The sequence below is a fragment of the Mangifera indica genome, chromosome 14 (genome assembly GCF_011075055.1).
Source record: "Mangifera indica cultivar Alphonso chromosome 14, CATAS_Mindica_2.1, whole genome shotgun sequence".
In the NCBI taxonomy this organism is placed as follows: Eukaryota; Viridiplantae; Streptophyta; class Magnoliopsida; order Sapindales; family Anacardiaceae; genus Mangifera; species Mangifera indica.
The window spans coordinates 11,877,028-11,899,497 of NC_058150.1; the positions used below are offsets into that span (position 1 = coordinate 11,877,028).

Genomic DNA, 22,470 nt, shown 5'->3' on the forward strand with positions numbered 1-22,470 from the left:
AAACGTTGTAATTTGCCAATAATTGAGTAAATTCAAGTTACTCTATAATAATGATTTTACAATAAATGAAAATTGATAAGTAAAATACAACTCATATAAATTATAGATATATATTAATAATTTTATGTAATTTACTTTAATTTATTTTTGTCTGTGAATGGGTGTACTTACTTATAACATCTTCCTTCAAAAATACTGTCATTTGGAAGGATACGTTACTTACATTATCTACAAGAGGATGCATTCACTTAAATTAAACATTCATTCATTCTGCATATAATTTGAAAATGATAAAATTACTCTTTATTTAAGACATCAGTAGGAAGTGCAAAGGATATTAATAATAATAATAATAATAAAAACATCAACTATGTCCCAAATACAAAGTATCTAAATAAAATACTCCAAATACATATAAACACAATAAAAAGAACATATTGCCCTCTCGACTACCCATGTTAGCTGACCTTGAGCACTATAACCATCACTCTCTCCTGGCACCTACAAAATAGTAAAAAAATAAAATTGTGAGTGACAATCACCAAATAGGTAGGAACTTGATATTACATTTTTATAATTCCTATTTTACCCTTTGAATCGATCCACCCTAAGTTGGTCATTGAAGTATTTCTTATAATTCTTACTTTGATAATGTGAACCTAATCATTCTTAACTATGACTTGATATCTATTATGGTCTCTTAAATGTATTTAAAAAATTTTAATATTTCATCTCAGTCATCAAACGATCCATCGGAATCTTAACTAAGATGACTTGTTAATTCTTATTAACTTAGGTGAAAGCTTATACATAACTATAACTGAACTAAAACCATAATTGACTCACTGATTGGACTAAATCGATATATGGGTTAAGCATCTTGGCCACGTGAATACACTTACTAACCAACTACGTATTGGACTATGACTTATAGCTCGAGCCTCCTATGACCCATTATACCATACTACGAGTGACTAGCTCCTATTGTGAACCACAATGCCGTACTACGACTGATGTAAAATGTATTTCACAGGTGCTCCCTCGTAACAACTTTAATGACACATAGTGATTGCAACAAATCTCATGGTCAACTATCTATGGTATGATCATGGTAAGCATGAATGCAATCTTGAGCTATCAAACTATGTGTTTGGAAACAACTTTCACCATACCAAGTTTAATACTATCCTTTCATGCTAGTGCTTTAGAGTCCCATAACCAAGCCAATGTTTCCAAGATTCATAAACTTAACTTCTTCCATACTTTACTTTTTCAATACTTTTTCAATCCTTTATTTCTACTATGTATGGCCATACACTATCAAGTGTATGATTGTAAGTCCATGTTGCATGCATGACCAAATGCTTATAGACGTACATGCCTAGCACATGGATGTACAGGCGTGCATGGTTGGGTGCATAGGTGTACATCTTTCTTTATACAAGAGTACTGTTCTTCTTCTTCACGATCATATACAAAACCTATAGATAAATTTGTAATTTTGGTCTCTGTATAACTATGCATCTTGATACATGGGTGTACCCCACATCCTATCAATGAGTATGAACAGTCACACATGACCTCCATATATCCATTCAATGTTTGCCACAGAAATATTACATACCATGTAGAAGTATATATGGCGTACGAATATGCAAATTCTAGAAATGCCATGATTGTGACTAACCAAAAAATGATTGTACATGGCATTTGAAAAACCTATTCTACGCTATTTTTAGGCCTTAACACGATTTCAATCAATTTCTAACCATTCTCAATTAATCCTAACATGTTTCTAATGTCTGAAGTACATGAAATTAAGTCTCAAATATACAAATCATGAATTATGCAGATTACAGATATTTCTAGTGAAACATCTAGAATTGCTTGGCTTGTCGGTTGATATTTTGGGTACACAATGTGCAATCTAGATTTTTCCAGGACTTGAGATATTTTTCTTGTATAGTGCCATGACTAGATTTTTCAGGATATATAGGGGTTTGTATCTAGATATTGCCTAAGCTAATGTCTACAATACAACCTTTGTAACATGCAACAGGACACACATAATACAAAGCTCATAGCCCCAATATACACACCGCACTCCTTTTCTCTGTGTTCTTATCCTTCACATATTTTGCTCCAACAATTAATCTTTGTTACTTTCGTTGTGTACCTGGAATGGGGAAGCTAACTTAGCTTTTGGTTTAGGGTTTACGGTTTGTCATGTAGCAGCATGAGAGTGAGCAACCTGTGATATAGTGCAAGTATAGTGGTCCATTTATAGGTTTGTAATTAATCTCTAAATTCAATAGAATAGAAAATTAAGGGTTATCTCCCAATTTTTTTTATAAATGTTTTCTCGGTGGAGAAAAAATATATGAGGTTTATATAGACATTCATTGAGCCTATTTGGGTCTCTAATCTTGTATATTTGGTGCTTGTGATTTCCATTGCTCTAAGTGATTCGGTTTTGCAAAGGCTTAAAATTAGATCTCTATAATTTAAGAACAATATTATATGTATATATATATTTTTGAATACATAATTGATACGCAGATGATATATTATAATATAATTAAGTATTATTTTATAATTATTTTAATATTACTTAATCATTTGATAACAAATTATTTGTATATATAATTATAACTTAAAAGTATATACATGTAATTTTATTAATAATTTAAATATACATGCACATATTTTCATCCACTTGGGGAGGTATAACGATTGTATTCTTCACAAACTCAAGAGTAATGGCAAATGGAGGAAAAATTTCTTCTTTATTTCTAAAATTTTAATATTAATAAAATTATGTATATTTATTTTGAATATAGAAATAAATGTATAGTTAACAAGTTATATCAAATAATTAAATAATTTTAAATTAAAAATAAAATAATTCTAATTAGATAGTAATAGATTTTATATATATATACCATTCTTGTATTAAAAAACGAATGCTCTCTTTTGATATTAATTGATGTTTAAATTGGTTCGCGAACAATAGATATGGGCATCTAACACTGGAGTCCACACTGACTTTCATTATTGTTGGAAGTAGGCAGAGCAACGATTACATAGTCACAAGCCAGATTTCATCCAAGTTTCCTCATGGACCTGTAAATAACTTATCCTCTTTGGAAAAAAATTTCCTTGAAACTCATCAATAATTCCGACGTGAATTTTCTTTATCGTAATATCAACCGATGTGGTGATGGAGTCCAGACGGCTGCAAGTTGGCAAAGCAAAGACTGTCCTTTGAAGAATTATTATATGTAGGCATGTGGAGTCTTTTTAATAAGAAAATACGAAAAGTTGTGGCATTCTTTATTAAAAAGGAGAGAAGAAAGTATGTGAGTTTGTAAGCATTAATAATACCAGTTCCAGGATCACAGAAAACATATCAGGTTTACTGAATTTGACAATTAATGATGGTTTGGTGATTCGATGCACTCTTGGGAGTATACACGACACACTTTGTTGATTTGCTTTCTCGTTTCTGTAAGAATTCTTAAAGAAAATTGAATAGAAAGAGTTCTGTATTTCTTTTGTGTTTTTAGCATAAGTGTTCTCTGCTCCCAATGGAAGTTACACTTTATTAAATAAGAGAAAGAGTGACAATTATCTTTAATAACTGTCGAGGGAAAAATTGGAATATTGCATATCATGGATTAATATTGAATTTGTAACCCTAATGGATCGGGTCAATCCATCATGGGTGGATCGGATCCAATATCTCCCACTCACACATGATGGGGTTGATCCGAATCATAATACTCTTCTACAGAAATCTTACAGAACAAAGCAATTCATACTAGCAAATGTATAGTGCGACCTTGTGAGCAACCTGCACTTAAGAGCTAATTTACTATATATCTGTTACGAATAACATAGTCGCTTCAACCCAAAATAAAAATAAAGCGTTAGTCTCATAGCACCTCAAACTTACTTGATAACACTAGCTCCTTTTAATCGTTCATTTATTATTGTGTTATATTCCGATGTATCCATGATCAAGTCCAATGTCCTGTATGAGTGACATGATCGACCGACCAATGGACACAAATAATATATAAATCTTCCTCTTCTACTCGAAATTCTCAATTTAAACTTAGCTGCTTTTTTAGTCATGTTCCATAGACCGAATCATTCATGGTCATAGGTTCTAAGCTAAGATAGCAACACTAAGAATAAACATCAAATAACAGCAAAGAGTCAAAAGGTACCATCATGAGGTAATCCTCATAAAGTCTCACATAGTGAAAGAGCAAAGATTCATCCTTCCACTACTTTAAATGGTTGTCTTATTTATGTACACATGGTATGAATCATGTGCTACAATGTGTATCTTTTTAAAATGTCATTACCAATATTGTACAGATCTTAGTTCAGTCGTTGCATTCAACGCCTAACTTGAGTTCTTAATCATCTCTCCAATTTTACAGGTATCTTTATCTATTAAGAACTCACATCTGACATTCATAAATTATTTGGACGTAGGGAATCCAAATCGTTCATTTTCAAATCTATCAAGTTATGACCTCATCTTGATTAATCATCAAGGCGACATATCAAATAACTCATTTCTTGAGCAATTCTCATTTTCTAGGTGCGCTATTTTAGCAGCATCATTCTCAATAAACATGTCTCATCTTTGCACGCTCTCTTCAGCGACAAAGGCGATTGCTCATGTGAGAAAACCAATCAAACTTGTATAACATTATCATCTTGTTGAGTTTTCAAAAAAAAAAATGTGTATTTCCATAAACACCATGAATTCAAACACATAAAATAAATTTAAATTCTTTGATATTCTAACGTTGTGTTGCAAGTACAATATATACTCAACAAGTCATCTATCATATTTTACGTAAGCCAAGAGACTTAACATGTGCAAGATATACATCTCTTGAGATCGGTTTAGTTAGAGGATCAGTAATCATGTTACATGTAGAAATATATTGTACTATTATTTCCTTTTTCGAAATGATGTCTCTGACAAAGTTATATTTGGTGTGGATATATTTGGTTCTATTATGAAATTTGAGATCTTTTGTGAAAGCTATCGTAACTTGATTATCACAATGTATAACTATTAGACCAACTATTGCATCCAATACACTCAAATTCTTAAAAAATCTTTTCAACCAAACAACTTCTTGCACAGCAGTAGAACATGCTACAAATTCTGCTTCCATTGTGGATAAGGCTATGCACGTTTGTTTCTTACTGCTCCAAGATATGATGCCATTTTGGAGTAAGAAAGCATAACCTAAAGTTGATTTGTGTTGGTCCAAATCATCACCCTATTCAGCATCTGAATAGCCAACGATACGCAAATCCTTTCCTTGGTAGCATAAACAATAATCCACAATGCCTTTCAGATATCTCAATATCCTTTTTACAGCTTTCTAGTGTTCCCTTCCTGGATTCGATTGATATTGACTAACCAATCTGATAGTGAAACATATATCGGAACGAGTACACATCATCGCATACATGAGACTTCTAACCGCATTTGAATAAGGTACTAGGGACATTTCATTTATTTCGTTTTAAGTCTTTGGACACAAATCTTGACTCAATGAATCTCCTTTTGACACAGGACATGTTGAATCGTTTTAGAATCTTTTGGATATAATGCTCTTGTGATAGAACCAAAAGTCTCTTTGAATGATCCCTTTTGATTTTTATACCTAAAATATAATCTGCTTCACCTATATCCTTCATGTCAAAATTTATAGATAACCAATTTTTAATAATTATCACATATTCCAAATCACTCCCAACTATCAGCACATCATCCACATAAAGAGATAGAATTGCAAATTTATCATCAGACATTTTCACATAAACATAATGATCTTGTTCTAACATCTTAAAATTATGAGACAATATCACCTTATGAAATTTTAAGTACCATTGTCTTGATGCCTGTTTTAGGCCATAGATAGATTTTTGGAGCTTGCATACTTTACGCTCTTGGTCTTTTACCACAAAACCTACAGACTGATTCATGTAGATTTCTTTGTCAAGCTCTCCATTAAGAAAAGTTGTTTTGACATCCATCTAATGCAATTCTAGATCTAAGTGTGCTACTATAGCTAGAATGACACGAATTGAAGTAAACCTTTCAACATGCGAAAAGGTTTCTTTATAATCCATACATTTTTGTTGGGTATAGCCTTTTGCCATTAGGCGAGATTTGTATCTATCTATTGAGTTATCTGTCTTTCGTTTAATTTTGAGAATTCATTTATTCCCAATGGGTTTCAACTCGATGGTAAGTCCACTAGACTCTAAACTTGGTTAAGTTCCATAGATTTCATTTCTTCCTCTAATGCTTCTTGCCACTTTTCCTTATTGAGGGATGATAGAGCTACTTTGATATTTTTAGGCTCATCGTTTTCTGGAGGAATAGTTATGAAAAATTCATTTTCAATTTCGAAATGTCTCTTAGAGATTCGAGAACGTTCGCTCCTATGCAATTGAGGATATTTGCTCTCACTATCTGAAATAGGTTGGAGTATAACCTCATTGCTCTCACTATTAGTAACAGGTAGAGACATCATCTCTTGTGACATAATTGATGGTCGTTGGGATGAACCTTCTCCACATACTTCTTCTGTTTCATACAAATAAAGACTTTTATCAATATCACTCTTTTTAGGAAATTCATCTTTTATGAATGTCGTATCTCTAGTAACTATTTCAGTCATTCTTTCATCAGAGTCATCTCCTATGAACACGTACCTTTTAGAGTGTTCAAAATATCTTATAAAGATACATTTCTTGCCTCTTGGATCTAATTTTTCAAATTTATGGAATGTGTCATAGATATATGCAATAGACTCCCAAGGGCGCATCATATTTAATTCAAGTTTCCTATCCATAACTCATAAGGTATGGAAGTTACTAACTTAATGGGCATACGGTTAAGTATATAAGTCGCAGTTAATAAAACATCTCCCTAATATGAAATTGGAAGATTCGTTTACGTCATCATAGACCTAACCATTTCCAACAATGTTTGATTTAGTCTCTCCGCTACACCATTTTGTTACAGAGTTCTAGGAATCGTCAATTGCCTCATAATTCCTTTTTCATTACATAATTCCTTAAATTCGGTGGATAAATATTCACGATCTCGATCAGTTCTCTAGACTTTTATTTTTTTGTCTAACTGATTCTCAACCTCATTCATATAATGTCTAATGCAATCTATTACTTCTGACTTATGAAAGATCAAATAAACATAACCAAAACGTGAATAATCATCTATGAAAGTGATGAAATAAAATGTTCCTTTTCTAGCTCTAATATTCATAGGGCCATAAATATCTAAGTGTACAAGTTACAGAAGAACTTCAGCTCTAACAGCTTTGCCAAAAGGTTTTCTAGTAGTTTTTCCTGTTAGACAATGCTCACAAATAGGCAAATCTAATTTCGTGATAGGTCCTAATAAACCTTCACAGGCTAGTCTACTCATTCTCTCTTGGCCAATATGCCCTAATCTAGCATGTCATTTATTTGCATCCATATCTAGACTTTTAAAAGTTGCAAATAAAGAAAAACTAACAAAATTATTATTAATACAATTTAATATGTCCAACACCATAAAACCTTCAGACAGAAATCCACATCCATAAAACACATCATTATAATAAAGTTTGACCAAGTTTCCAGAGAAAATAAAACAATATCCTAGTTTTAATAGAACTATTACAGAGACCAGATTTCATCGAATTTTTGGAGCATATAAAATGTTATGTAGGTACAAAGTTTAACCACCGCACAAAACCAATTTGCATGTACCCATTCCTTTTACTTTAACTTTGGTATTATTATTTACATATATCCACCATGTTTCTTTTGGTATTCGACGAAATTCTACGAAAACGTCTCTATCACAAGCTACATAGTCTGTGGCTTATGAGTTTATAATCCACATAGGATGAGATTCATTAAAAAAGGGTACTAGAAACATAAATCTCACAATTTGAGATAAGATAAGATAATACCTTTTTCGGCTTCGTGCATTCACAGGCGAAATGAACCTTGTTATCACAGTTATAACAAGTCAGTTTCGACTTATCTCTTTTCCCAGAGCACTTGCTTCTTTTGCGCTTGAACCGTTTGTTCTTATTCACAGGTCCTTGGACGATCTCTTTCCTTTTTTCGGATTTTTGCCATTTTCTCTTATATTTAGAAAACTTCTTCGAACTAGACTCAACAACATATGTATGAGCATTTGGTCTAGCAGCTTTTAGGTGCTCAGATTCTAGTTCAAGATAGCTAGCAATATCATCAAAAGTCCTAATATTATTATTATGGGTCATGTTCACTTTCATGCGCTCTCAACTATCAGGAAGAGATTGTATAACAACCTGTACTTGCTGTTCATCAATTAGTTCATGCCCAACTTTTTTGAACTCAGTTATCATGTTTGACATTTCTCAAATATTGCTTTATCGGTTTATTGGGAACTTTTTTATATGTATCGAACTTGATGGTCAACTGTTGTAGTTTAGAGACAGTCATTCCTCCAAACGTTTCTTTCAATGCCACCCACATAGTATTTGCAGTTTCATATTGCTCATACTGATGAGAAATATCATCATTCATTGAGCTGATGAATATTTCTCTGGCAGTCGAATCTTTCTTTTTCCAAAAATTATAAGTGTCTATATCACGCTTATGTTGGGCATTATTAGGATTCTACCTCTTAGTCAGCTGGGGCTCTTTCATAACCTGATTAACAGCTTCCAAGGCATCATGTTCATCTAGGATATAGTGCATTCTCATTCTCCATATTTTATAACTGTCGCTATTCAATCTTTCTCTTTTATTTAAATCGGTAATTATGTTTTTCAAAGTCATTTCAATATATAACTACAGAGATACGCAACACAACACCAACAATAAGATATATATACATTTTACTGTCGCAATTGTGCATTAAAAATTAAAATATGTCACATAAGGCGTATAGTCGAAAGTTCAATATGTTTCCAATCATTGTCTATGACACAAATCTTTCACATTTTAACAATTAATCCAATCGCTTCAATGTATATTCTAGACGAGAATAATTAAATTCTACCAGTCTTAGAATTCTCATAAATAATCATAAAATATATTATATTCTATCAATATGGAGTTCAACATAACCATAATTAATAAATAAACAAATACGCATGAAAATAAATATGGACATAAAATTCAATGACTATGACTATTCTTAACTTGAACTGGAATCTGAACTCTTTTTGATCTGTGGTTTATAATTATTAAAACATGACATTTTAACAATCAATCGATCTTCAACTCGATACCAATTTCGGGGACGATAAACTTCTTCTGGTTTTTCAACAATCCTTGGAGTAACTTTATCTAATATAAAGTTTCTGCACTGTTTGCGATAGCCAACATGCCTCGCACTCCACTGATTTGGGAAAATAGAAATAGCTGTTGTTTTTCTTGTATTCATAACAATGTTCCGCTCTTCTACCTTTTGTAACTCATACAAGCAATCTCAGAAATTCAATACATTCTTATCGTCTTGGATAATATTAGTGATTATATTGGTCCAATTATCAGGCAATAACATCAATAGTCCATAAATCCTTTCATTATGAGTTAGGGATATGCCCTCAGTTCTCAATTCTAATATTCTTTCAGTCATGGTCCAAATGTAAGTGAAGAAGTTATGCTCTGGATTCCTTTTATAGTTCAGATAGTAGTCCTTAGTCAACATGTTCACCTTATATATAACTAACAAATGGATAATAATAAATTATATACGCATAATAGTATAAACAACACATGTTCACATGTTTAGCAATGTGTAATTCAAAACCATGATCAAAATAACACCTATAAGTGTTCAATTCATGTATAAACAAATCACACAGAATAAAATTTGAGCTAATATGAGTTGTTGAGCATAAATAGAAGCAAACGCATGCTCCCACTCACTAAAACACTAGCTCACGTGTTTCCACGCACCAAACAACTCAATACACGTGCCCTCACATGCCTCCACGCATCAGAACTAGGTCATCACGTGTCGCCACGAGCATGCACGCAATTAAATATTGACCATTGATTGGTCAATTATTTGACTGTTGACTGATCAATAGTTGACTGGGTTATCCCATGGGTCAGGATCTAGGTTAGGTCAATCTAGTTGACTAAATGGGTTAAGCTATTGACCATCAGGTTTGACTAGCCCGTTGACCAATCGGGTCAGATAATCAGGTTTTCCCAATTCGATTACTACCCGCGATGTAATATGAACCCTAATATTTTGACAGTGAAATTGCCTGTCTTCTAGCCACCTTCGGATGACGATTTCATAGGGCTTTTGATGCCCGTGATATGTAGATTAAGTTTCATCATTCGTTGCTAGATTTCGACAAATTAAATGCAAAAAAGTCACGGTTTTTGGGTGAAACATAGACCGCTGAATTTCATCCAATTTCATGCGGTTTCAGTGCAATTTTTTCTAATTAAACATGCAACTAATATCCAAAATTCATCCTAACATGATTCTAAGCATCAATTTCACAAAAATTGCAATGAATCCATTAATAAGCAAAAACGTTTGTACTCATTATTTAAAAAAAATTATTGTTCACGTAAATTTAATCTCTAAACATGCTTCCTAATCATGTTTATATCACCAACATCACAATTGCACAGATATAACATGGCTCTAATACCAATGAAAGCATTAATAATACCAATTCTAGGATCACAGAAAACATACCCAGCTTGCTGAATTTGACAATTGATGATGATTTGGTGATTCGATGCACTTCTGGGAGTATCCACAACACACTTTGCTGATTTGCTTCCTCATTTCTGCAAGAATTCTTCCAGAGAATTGAATAGAAAGAGTTCTGTATTTCTTTTGTGTTTTTAGCGTAAGTGTTCTCTGCTCCCAATTGAAGTTACACTTTATTAAATAAGAGGGAGAGTGACAGTTATCTTTAATAACTGCTAAGGGAAAAATTGAAATATTGCATATCATGGGTTAATATTGAATTTGTAACTGTAATGGATCGGGTCAACCCATCATGGGTGGACCGGATTCAATAGAGTTGGTAAGTGAAATGGAATTTGATGAAGAGGTATGCTTGTTTTCGGCCACTGTAAATTGATTGATTGATTAATTCATTCAGCTGAAGAAAACCCAACTGCGAAATTAGAAAGGGGTAAAGGAAAGTTAATAATGACTAGGGTGATGGGTTTCAATCATCAATTGCCATCATGTATATAAATTTGATATCACATTATTATTAGTTTTTTTAATTTTTAATTCAAAATAATTTAATCATATGATAAATATATTATCCAAAATTGTGTAAAAAAATGTAAAAAAAAAAAAAACTTTACCGGTAGAAATAAATTAATTGTTTCCTATTTTATCATTCTAAAATATTTCTTGCATCTTGAGTTCAATATTTCCACATTTTTAGAGAAAAGTGACCAGTTTCTCTCGGCTAATTAAGCTCTTAATTCTCTTGTTATAATAATCCTGATTCCTTTCTTCTTTCTGAGATTTCTTCTTGAATCCATGTCATTTTTGGTTGAGTTCCTTGCCTTTGAACTCTTCTAGGGGCTATTTAAAAAATTGGGGTCTGATGAGTTGAGGGACTTTGCCAGGCAACTTGTTGGAAGGGTAGATTTAGAATTGGAAGAGCTCAGAACAAAATTGAGAATGATTGCAAAGCTGCTTGATTGTGTAGAAGGCATGCAATTGACGGATGGGCCCTTAAAAGAATGGTTTCACAATCTTCAACACTAGGCTTATGATGCTGAAGATGTGCTCGATGAGTTTGCCTATGAAGCTTTTGCAACGTAGACTGAAGGTAGAACGACTGGCAAGCTCTAGCAAGGGATTTAGTTGCCTCCCTACTCATTTTTCTGGTCTTTTGTTCAATGTGAAAAGTGATATACTAGGTGGTAACAACTTTTGTTTATCATAGTGATGAATACAGAGCCAAACTAGTTGCGATGGTGAAAAACGATCTACCAGGTGGTAACAACTTTTGTGTGATAACCATAGTCGGCATGGGAGGGTTGGGCAAGACGACAATAGCTCAAGAGGTGTACAATCACAACGAACCATAAGCTTTCAAGTTTGAGGAAAAAGCTTGGGTTTGTGTTTCAATCAATTTTGATATTCTCACTATCTCAAAGAGTCTCCTTGGGTTATTAAAAGGCTCTATGTGATATAAATGGAATGCAAGTTGACCTGCAGAAGGTAGTAAGTGGGAAAAAAATTCTTGATAGTTGTAGATGATGTTCGAAAGGTGAATACTATTGTAAAACCTAGAAAAATCGCTAGACTAAAAGATTAACAATTTCTAGATGAAAAGAGGATGTAAAAAAGAAAAACAGATTTCTAAGGTTGTTTTTTTCTAGAGAAAACAGAAAAGTGAGTAAATGAGAGTTCAGTTTTCATTCCCAAATAAAGTCATTTATATACATCAAAGTACAAGTTCAAATGCCAAGAAGTAAGGCAAACTATACTTGTATCAGCAAAAGTTCCATAAAATATGGATCAACATCCATTTTAGACAAAAACATAAACTAACAAAATAGTTATGCTGACTTGGGTTATATTAAAGACACAAATAACCTTAAGTCTCTAACACTCCTCCTTTGAGGTTTTTTTGACAACTCCAAGTCTCATTCTTAAGGATTCAAATTGAGATTTAGCAATAGCCTTTGTCATGATGTCAGCCAATTGATCTTTAGAGCTATAGTGCACTAAATTGATTTCTCCCATCCTTTTTGCTTTACAGATGACGTGAAGTTGTACATTGATGTGTTTAGTTCTTCCATGATGAACAAAATTTTTGGTGATGGCAATTGTAGCCTTGTTATCTACAAAAATAGTCATACTTTCTGGTTCAACTTGATTTAAATCAGATAGGAGTTTTCGCAATCATATGGCTTGGTTTGTTGCATTTGCAACAACAATATAATCTGCCTCAGTTGAAGATTGTGCAACCACCTCTTGTTTCCTTGAGTTCCAACTAAATGCTGCACTACCAAGAGAGAAACAATACCCTTATGTGCTTTTAAAATCATCTAAGCTCCCTACCCAATAAATATCTGAGTAGTCAATTAATTTGCCACTATTATATTTTGAAAACCGTAACTCATACTCCATAGTTCCTTTTATGTACCTGAGTATTCTTTTAGCAGCACATAAATGAAAGAAAAACTTGACATAATGGTTCAAGAAGACGTCTCAATGAGAGGGTTTGCACTACAACAAATGAAAGAAAAACTTGACAAATAGGATTGCTACTAGACTAAAGTGCAAATAGGAAAGTTATTGTAGGTCCAAACCAAACTAAATGAGTTTTTGAGAGAAAATACTATTGTTCACATAGACAAGAAAATTATAGTAATTTGCCTAGCAAATATGCAAAGGTTCAAGACACTATTTTCAAGGCAAATAAAACCCAATTATAAGAAATGACAAATGGGTTTAAAATCCATAACATTTCTCAATAGGCTTTGATGGACATTACAAAAGACATTCTTCAGTTGGTTTTAACTCAAGAGATTGAAACCTAAATAGAAGCCCAAATTGAGGATGAAAGGTCTTTTGTAAACTTCATGGACTCATTAAATAGGCCTACGTCTGATTAAGCCCAAAAAGGTGGGAGATTTGGTTAGTCTATAATAAATGATCAACATGTGGAATTTTACGTGTATCTAAATAGAAGACGACAACTTGAAGGACAAGATGCTGTCAATACTTCAAGATCAGTGATCAAGATGCTGCTGACAATCTTCCATTATGATTTATTTTTATAAAATATATATTAGTGTGTTGGACATGTGGGAGACATAGACCCTTGTGCCTGTTACAAAAATATCTAAATTAATTATTGTTTTGCGTTAGTGGAATCCTTCGGGATTAACTTTTGTAAAATTATTAAAATATGTAATTATTGTATCAACATATTCAACAAGCTTTATAATCCAAATCCTTGCTCACCTTTCTATATAAGGAAAGTCGTTGTAAATCTTTCAAGACTATAAAATTTAAGAGAGTTTCTCAATTTGAGTTAGTTCCCTCAATTTGCATTGTACTAATCAAGGTACTCTTAAATCTCTTCCAATTATATTTCATGTTTATGTATTTAAAATATAATTGTCAAATTTTCATGGTATATATGCATGACATAATAAATGAAAATTGATTAAATTAAATTTTCATGATAATTAACGATTCATATTGATGATAGTTAAATGGTGTCAGAGTTATGCTAATAAAAATTTAATGATAATAATATTATAATTAGATGAAAAATAAAGTTGTTTGATGTTAGAACGCTTTATTGAATAATGAACTAAATGAAAGCAAATGTTTAAACAAATCTTGTTTCATCTAGATCATAGAATTGAAAATAAGTCTATCATAGGTTTATTGAACACTGTCATAGATAAACTAAAGGAATTTAATCTCAAGGTAGATAATTTTGATAGGAAACTGAATCATATGATTTATCATGTATTTTTAATGAGTCAAAAACTAACTAAACTACAAGAATTAATCTTTAAAGTTAGTTCTGATTTATAGAGTATAATTACTCTAGAATAGATATTGCTTATTTTGTTGAATAGGTAAAACCACAGAACGTTGGCCATAAACTTTGGCTTTGCAAATACTTTCATAAGGATAGGAAATTACCCTATGTCATTAACTCTTAGTGATATAGAACAAGTTACATAATTGAGGGATATACTAAACAAGAGATCAAACAATGTACATTTGTAGATCCAGATATCCAGGTAGAATATCTAGAATGATTAGAAGTAAAAAAATTGTTAGATGCAATTCATAAAGTTCTAAGACAAGGAGCTATGCAGATATTACAGTTTATACCTAGCTGAATCACAACCATTGAGTCACACGAATTAAAGTTTCACAATAAATGGTTGGACAAAGTTGAGGCTATTATCGAATATTGGTATGAAGAATCACATAATCCAAAAGAACTGTGATTTCACTGCCCTAATTCCAAATTGAGATAGGAGACAAAGAAACCCTAAGACAATTCATTGTCAGCGTGCAAAATAAATATCCTACTTTGCCTTTAGGATATGCAAACTTTGTAACTCAAAAATCTCAAAGAGACTGAGAGAAAGTCGAAAACTTGTATTTTAAGGCAATAAAAAATAAATACTTTGTTTCAAAGGAAGAAGGAAAACCGAAGGAAGAAGAAGGAATTTCAAAAAAAACATTTTTGGATGTTGAAAAAAATTAACAAATTTTACGAAAAGGAATAGAAGAAAGAAAGGAAAACTTTTGAAAAGGAAAAATCTAAGAGAATTGCTCTAGAACTTAAAATGAAATATCTAGGGAATCTAATATCTAATCTTAAGACCTTTGAAATTAAGGATGATCCCTTAAAAGGAATGAAATACACTCTTTTAAGGGATTTCTTAGAGAAATCTTTATGCCTGAACATACCTTTACGACTTATGTTGAAGGGATAAATCGTAAAGGTATATTTAGGCTTAGAGATTTCTCTAAGAAATCCCTTAAAAAAGTGTTGGGGGGTTTTTCATTCCTTTTAAGGGATTATATTTAATGTTAGATGTCTTACGATTAGAGATTAAATTCTCTAGATCTTCCATTTTAGGTCCTAGAGTAATCTTTTTAGTTTTTCCCTTTTCCAAAGTTTTTCCTTTGTTTCTTCAGTTTCTCTTTGTAATATTTGCATATTTTTTCAACATCCGAATGAGTTATTTCTGAAAGTCCCTCTTTTTCCTTCTTCCTTTGAAACAAAATATTCTTCTTTTATTGCCTAAAGATACAAGCTGTTAGCTTTTTTCCAGTCTTCAGATTTTTACGCTATAAAATTTGCATATCTTGGAGGTAGACTATGATATTTGCTTTGTAAGCTGGCAACAAATTGTTTTAGGGTTTCTTTGTCTTCCATCTTAGTATGGAATTAGGTAGGTGATATCACATGTTTTTTTTGGATTTTGTGATTCTTCATACTAATATTTAATAACAATCTCCACTTTGTCCAACCATGGATTCCAAAACTCTAGTTCATGCGACTCAATGGTTGTGATTCAATTAGGTATAAACTACAATATTCGTATAGCCCCTTGTCTTAGAGCTTTTGAACTAAATCTAACAATATTTTTACTCCTACTCATTCCATATATTCTGCTTAAATATCTAAATTTTCGGTATAGAGATCAAGTGTACACTATTGGATTTCTTGTTTAGTATATCCCTCAATTGGGTATACTTGTTCTATGTCGCTAAGAGTTAATAACATAAACTAATTTCCTATCCTTATGATAGTATCAGTAAAACCAATGTTTCTGGCTAGTATTCTAGGGTTTTACCTATTTAACAGAATAGTCAATATTCGTTCTAGAGCAATTATCCCTTGTAAATTAGAACTAACTTTGGAGATTAATTTCGTTAGTTTAGTTAGTTCTTGGCTCATTAAAAATATATGATAAATTATATAATTCAATTTCCTATCCAGATTATCTACCTTGAGATTAAGTTCCTCAACTTTATCTATGATAGTGTTTAATAAACCTATGATTATTTTTAATTCCATTATCTAAATGAAAACAAGATTTGTTTAAACATTTGTTTCCATTTAGTTTATTATTATCTTTAATATTATTATCAAAGAAATCAATAATGTGTTCTAATGTCAGACAACTTTTTTTTTAATTTAATTATAATGTTATTATCATTAAAGTTTGATTAATGACTCTAATACCATTTTGGGCAAACCTTGGGAGCAATTTATCATTCATGCGCCTGTTTGCAGAAGTACCCAAAGATACCTATCAAGACCGCAACATAGCTCTGTAAGAGCTTATGCAACACACCACAAGCAGAAAGCTTCACTTCGCTTCACAAAATTTTCATGAGTGAGAGTTCCTATAGGTGCCATGCCTGTTCTCATACAGGTCAACAATTCATAATACCATTTTAACTATCATCAATATGAATTGTTAATTATCATCAAAATTTAATTTAATCAATTTTGATTTATTATACCATGCATATATAACATGAAAATTTGACAATTATATTATTAAATGCATAAACATAATATAATTTGAAGAGATTTAAAAGTACCTTGATTACTGCAATGCAATTTGAGATAACTAACTCAAATTGAGAAATGTTCTCTTAAATTTTATACTCTTGAAAGATTCTAATGCTTGTTGAATCTATCGACACAAAATTCCATATTTTAATAATTTTACAAAAAGCTAATCTCAAACGATAATTATTTTACACATTTTTGTAATAGACACTGGGGTCTATATCTCCCACGTGTCCAACACACTAATCTATATTTTATAAAAGTAAATCCTAGTGAAAGTGTCGATAGTATCTTGTCATTCCACTCATTGTTCGAGATTTGGATCCACGTAACATTCATGTGTTGGTCATTTATTATGGGTCAATTAAATCTCTCACCTTCATGACGTAGTCAGATGTAGGCCTATCTATCAAGTCCATGAAGTTTTCAAAAGACCATTTATCCTCAGTTTGGGCTTTTATCTGGGCTTCGACCTCTTGAGTTAAAACTAATTGAAGAATGTCTTTCATGGTGCCATCAAAGCCTGTTGAGAAATGTTAGAGATTTTAAACCAATTTGCCATTTCTTGTAACTAGGCTCTGTTTGCCTTGAAAATAATGTTTTGAACCTTTGCGTATTTGTTATGCAAAGTTACTACAATTCCCTTATCTATGTAAACAGTAGTATTTTTCCTCAAAAGTTTATTTAGTTTGGGTTGGATCTACAATAACTTTCCTATATGCACTCTACCCTAGTATCATTCCTCTTTGTCAAGTTTTTCTTTCATTTGTTATAGTGCGAACCATCCTGTTGAGATGTCTTCTCAAACTATTATCTCATACCATGGTTCTCCTACAATAAATTCTCTTATTTGTACATGTTGAATGTTAGCTAAAGAAATAACAGACGTGAATGTATGAATCCGTTTGTCTAGAACACAAAATGCTTATTTCACTGCATTCGCTATCTTCGAGTCCACCATTGCTTTTTGTACTTCAATTTCCATTACATCGATCCATTCTCTTCTTCAGAGTTGCTCAAAATTTCCTTTTCTAAAGAGTTTCCATGGAATATGTAATTCTATAGCTCTATCTAAAAACACAGATAATCTTACAAAAAGAGCATTTACATCTTCTTCTTTTAGTGGTGCTATTAATGTTTCTAAAGTAAGTAACTCAAGATAGGTCATAGCAAATCCTGTTATTTCTCTAGCTACTCTAGTTTTTTAAAACAATTGAGATTAAAGAATAGATCTTCCTATGAGCTTTTTTTCTTCATAATACACTTTGTTAGCTTCAAGCCATTCTAGCTTGATCGTAACCTTTTGCGTCAATCGACTAAGCTCTTCTATGCATAAGCTTGTTATAACGGCTACATGACACTAAGTCTCCAAGTCCTTCCATAATGCCTTATTGGCTTTAGTTAGCTTTAGGAGTTTAGAGATTTCAAATTGTTCTACAATACTTATTATTTCTTGTAGTTTTTTCTTTTCCCTTTCTTGTCTTTTGACAGTATCCTACTTTTTAGTAGTATCAACTGACTTTGGCTTTTCTCTATTTTTCTTCCTGGAGTTCTTCTTTTTATCAATTTCCCTAGCAACAATTATTGGCTTCCCTTTATAAGGCATCGAGTTTTTACAAATAGTTTCTCCGACTTCAAAGTTCCTTTTAACAATTTTTCTTGTTTCAAAGTCTATCCATTTTTCAATGTTTTGCTACATTTTTAGCTGTTTATCCACCACACTAGCTATGCTAGCTTTTTGGTACTTAAGATTTCGTCGATCAAAAGCATTCGTATCTAGTAAATGTTGTGACATGGAACATATTATTCCTTATGGTGTGACAAGTGTTTTTTATGTGTGAACAGTTTTTTGTTTATTAACAATAAGTTTGTCTTGTTTAGCATAGTGTTCCTTGTAAAACAACTATTACTTGTTTTATGACAATGTCCAGATTTTTCATTTTTGGTTCATGTTGGACAAGTTTCTTGGTTAGGCAATTTCTCTATAAATGAGATACAGATTTGCATTTAGAACATGCGAAGCATCTTCCAGTTTTCTTTTGATCCATGTTCTTGTATAGGTTTGGATTAAAAATCAGCGATAAAATTAGATTTATTAGATATGTATTTAATCTTTAAGCTATACTTAGCAAACCAAATTTGTCATCTAATTAATATGATTTTATCATCCTTTAAAGACAATTTCATGAATGAAGTTGATATTCAAATCTGTCCTTAATGTGAATTCTTGACTGATTATGAATAATCAAAATCAATCGATACATTCCTTTGCTGCTAAAACCTCATTTTGATGTGTAGGATAGTTTATTTTCAATGCAGTAAACTATCCATTCAATGCTATCAGTTCCCTTGGTTTTTAGAACTCTTCTTTAGTAGTGATAAAAGATATCACTCTTTATTATCATAGAGTTTGAATCTTTTGGGAGAGTAAGATATTGTAAGTTCTCAGTCAAGTTCTTTCTTCGAATAACACAGTTAATATCCTCATTGGTCCAATCCTATGATATCTTTGAGCAAACTTTCTTTGTTAATCTATTTATTATCCTGGCCAAATTTAGGAGATATTCCTTCATTTGAGTTGCTAGTGCAAGAAATTGTTGTAATATGTATTTAGATTCTAACACATTTAAATAGTCTAACATTATATCTACTAAAATATCTAATGTATAAGGTATAAGTTGGATTCCTCCTCTAACTTCCACTCCTAAGAATTTTACCTTAGTTTATAACCACTTTGTCTTTCATTCGAATAGAATTACTCCATTTTCAAATAACTGTTCGGTTATTTGTGTTAAATTAATAATCTGATCTTTCTTAGTTTTATTGAAAACTAGTACATTATCTACATAAACAACACAAAAGTCAAAAAAGTCAAAAAAAATCTTGTCCATTTTCTTTTGAAATATGGATGACGCTTGCTTTAATCCAAAAGGCAAGAGTAACCACTCATATAATCTTTTTGGGCAAGTGAATGCTATCAAATGTATACTTTCTTTAGTAATTTTGCTCTGTCAAAATCCTAACTTAAGATCAAAACAAGAAAAGATTTTTCCAAATCTTGTTTTATTCGACAAAGCATATATGTTAGAGATTTTATACGCATCGTCTATAGTTTTAATATTAAGTATCCTATAGCCGATAACCATCCTAACTTTTCCTCCTATCTATTCAGCTTTATTGATTACCATAAAAGTTGAGGAAGAGTAAGGATTATTATTTTTTCGTATTAGTCCTTTAACTAATAGCTCTGGTATTTGCTTTCTAAATTGTTTTTTTGTTTCAAGAAAGTACCTACGAGAATCGGTTTTGATTCGCTCATTAGGATTCTTTAATTTAATTTTAACAAAAATTTTGTTCCTTTCCCAAAGTTTTAATGACATTTCATCAAAATAAGGAGAAAGTTCTTGTGGAAAGCAATATCTCCTAGCTATGCATTTTATCGCTCTTATATCTACTAAAATATCTAATGTATAAAGTATATATTCTAGAAATTTCAGTTCTACTGTGATACAAGTATCTATAGTTTCTTATATTAATGCATGACAATGAATCTTGTGATTCATTATCATTCACATTGACGAAGTTTCTTTTTTTTTTTTTCATATACTAGTATTTGTACAAACTTTTATCTAATTATCTTCTTAGTTGAAGAGTTTCTCGAAATGTAACTTTCCACATTTGTATCATCGAACTTATCTTTCCTTAATATATTAATTACCGGTGCACTAGGTCTTGCATTCCCCATATCTCCTCTTGACCTTTTTTCAGAAATTGAGTTTCTTGGGGAACATAAATTCTTAGGTGTTGAAAGAGTAATATCAACCTGCTCACAAATTTTCTCAATTCTAATTCCAAGGTAGTCTATCGTTTGTCTAGTAAAGCTACTTGGATTGAGACATTCATAACTCCACTGAATAGTTCTTGTACAGCTTTTAGTTGGACATATTGATACTTGGTTTTTGCCTGTCTCACTAACTCACCTACCTTGAATAGTCATTCCTCATTCCAAAGAATAATTTTTCTCTCATTAAATTGAATGTTTTTCATATACATCCTCTACTCCATGAGCCGTAGATATCTATTGTGAGGTTTTTCTAAAAACTTCATACGGTGTCAATTTTGGCACCAACCACTAATTTGGATTTACCAATATATCCTCATAGTTTGTTGAAGAACCTATCACTGAGTTAGAAATTACCTTATTATTTAAATATATGAATTCTCCATCATCGTCTAATAAATTAGATGGCTCATTTTGATTTATGATAATTATTAGGCCAAACGACTATGTCCCACCGAAGGTATGTTGAAATCTCAAGTTTCCACCCTTTATCTTTGAAAATACTAAACACCCACCCATAAGCAGTTAAAATTAACGATAGTAAGAGTAAAATCGTTATTTTTTCTATAATATTAAAAATAAACTAAAATAGAATCTATTTTTGCCCTCCTAAACTTTAAAAACTAAAAGTTTCCTTCAGCCTAAGTTTTAAAAAATGATAATTTCACCCTAAGGTTTTGTTTTGAAATCTTCAATGACATCTTTGGCTCCATTGCTGATGACTTCTCCCTCCTGAAGCATCCTTTCCTCCAAGCGATCTCTTTCCTCTCATTTGAACGTTCGATCGACATCGAAGAAGCTGTAGAAGACAAAGAACTTCGTCGGGGAAGAGGATTGTTTTTCGAGACAAAGACAACAGCTTCATCTTCGGCTTCATCTTCCAAGGCTTCTACGATGTCAATCGAACGTCTAAATGGGAGGAAAAAGATCGTTAGAAGAAGAGGATGCTTCGGGAGGCAGAGGTCGTTGATAATAGAGCCGAAGATTTCAAAACGAAACCTTAGGGTGAAACTACAATTTTTTAAAAGTAAAACTGGGGAAAACTTTTAGCTTTTAAAATTTAGGGAGACAAAAAGAGATAAAATTTCAAGGGATTAGAGTTCTCTTAATTTTAACTGCTTACAGGTGGATATTTGGTATTATCGAAGATAAAGGATAAAATCTTGAAATTGCAGCATACCTTGGTAGGAAATAGTCCTTTGGCTTAATTATTATTATTATAATACAATTGAGAGAGAGAGAGAGAGAGAGGAATGGTTACCTGTCCATTGACGAACGAATTAGACACAAATGCGTCTCGCTGTGCTAAAGAAAAGAAAATGTCATAAACCATTCGTAATACAACATTAATTAATGAACAGTAGCATTAAAGAAATCCTTCAAATATATTTTTTACTTTTTATATTTCTTCTGTTTTATCTTTTAGCAATTCTAATATGCTTTTTAACAGAAATAATTGAAATATATATATTTTTATATAAAATATTGACCGCTTGT

The 22,470-nt window shown here is 31.8% G+C and overlaps 1 long non-coding RNA gene across 1 annotated transcript; it reads right to left on the reverse strand.

The window, feature by feature from the left end:
- Window positions 1–337: 337 nt before the first annotated feature.
- LOC123196425 lies at window positions 338–22,342 on the reverse strand. Its single transcript, XR_006497698.1, has 2 exons — window positions 22,235–22,342; window positions 338–501 (listed from the first exon to the last, which is right to left on the reverse strand). It is a non-coding gene; the product is annotated as an uncharacterized LOC123196425 (long non-coding RNA).
- Between the last annotated feature and the right edge of the window lie 128 nt (window positions 22,343–22,470).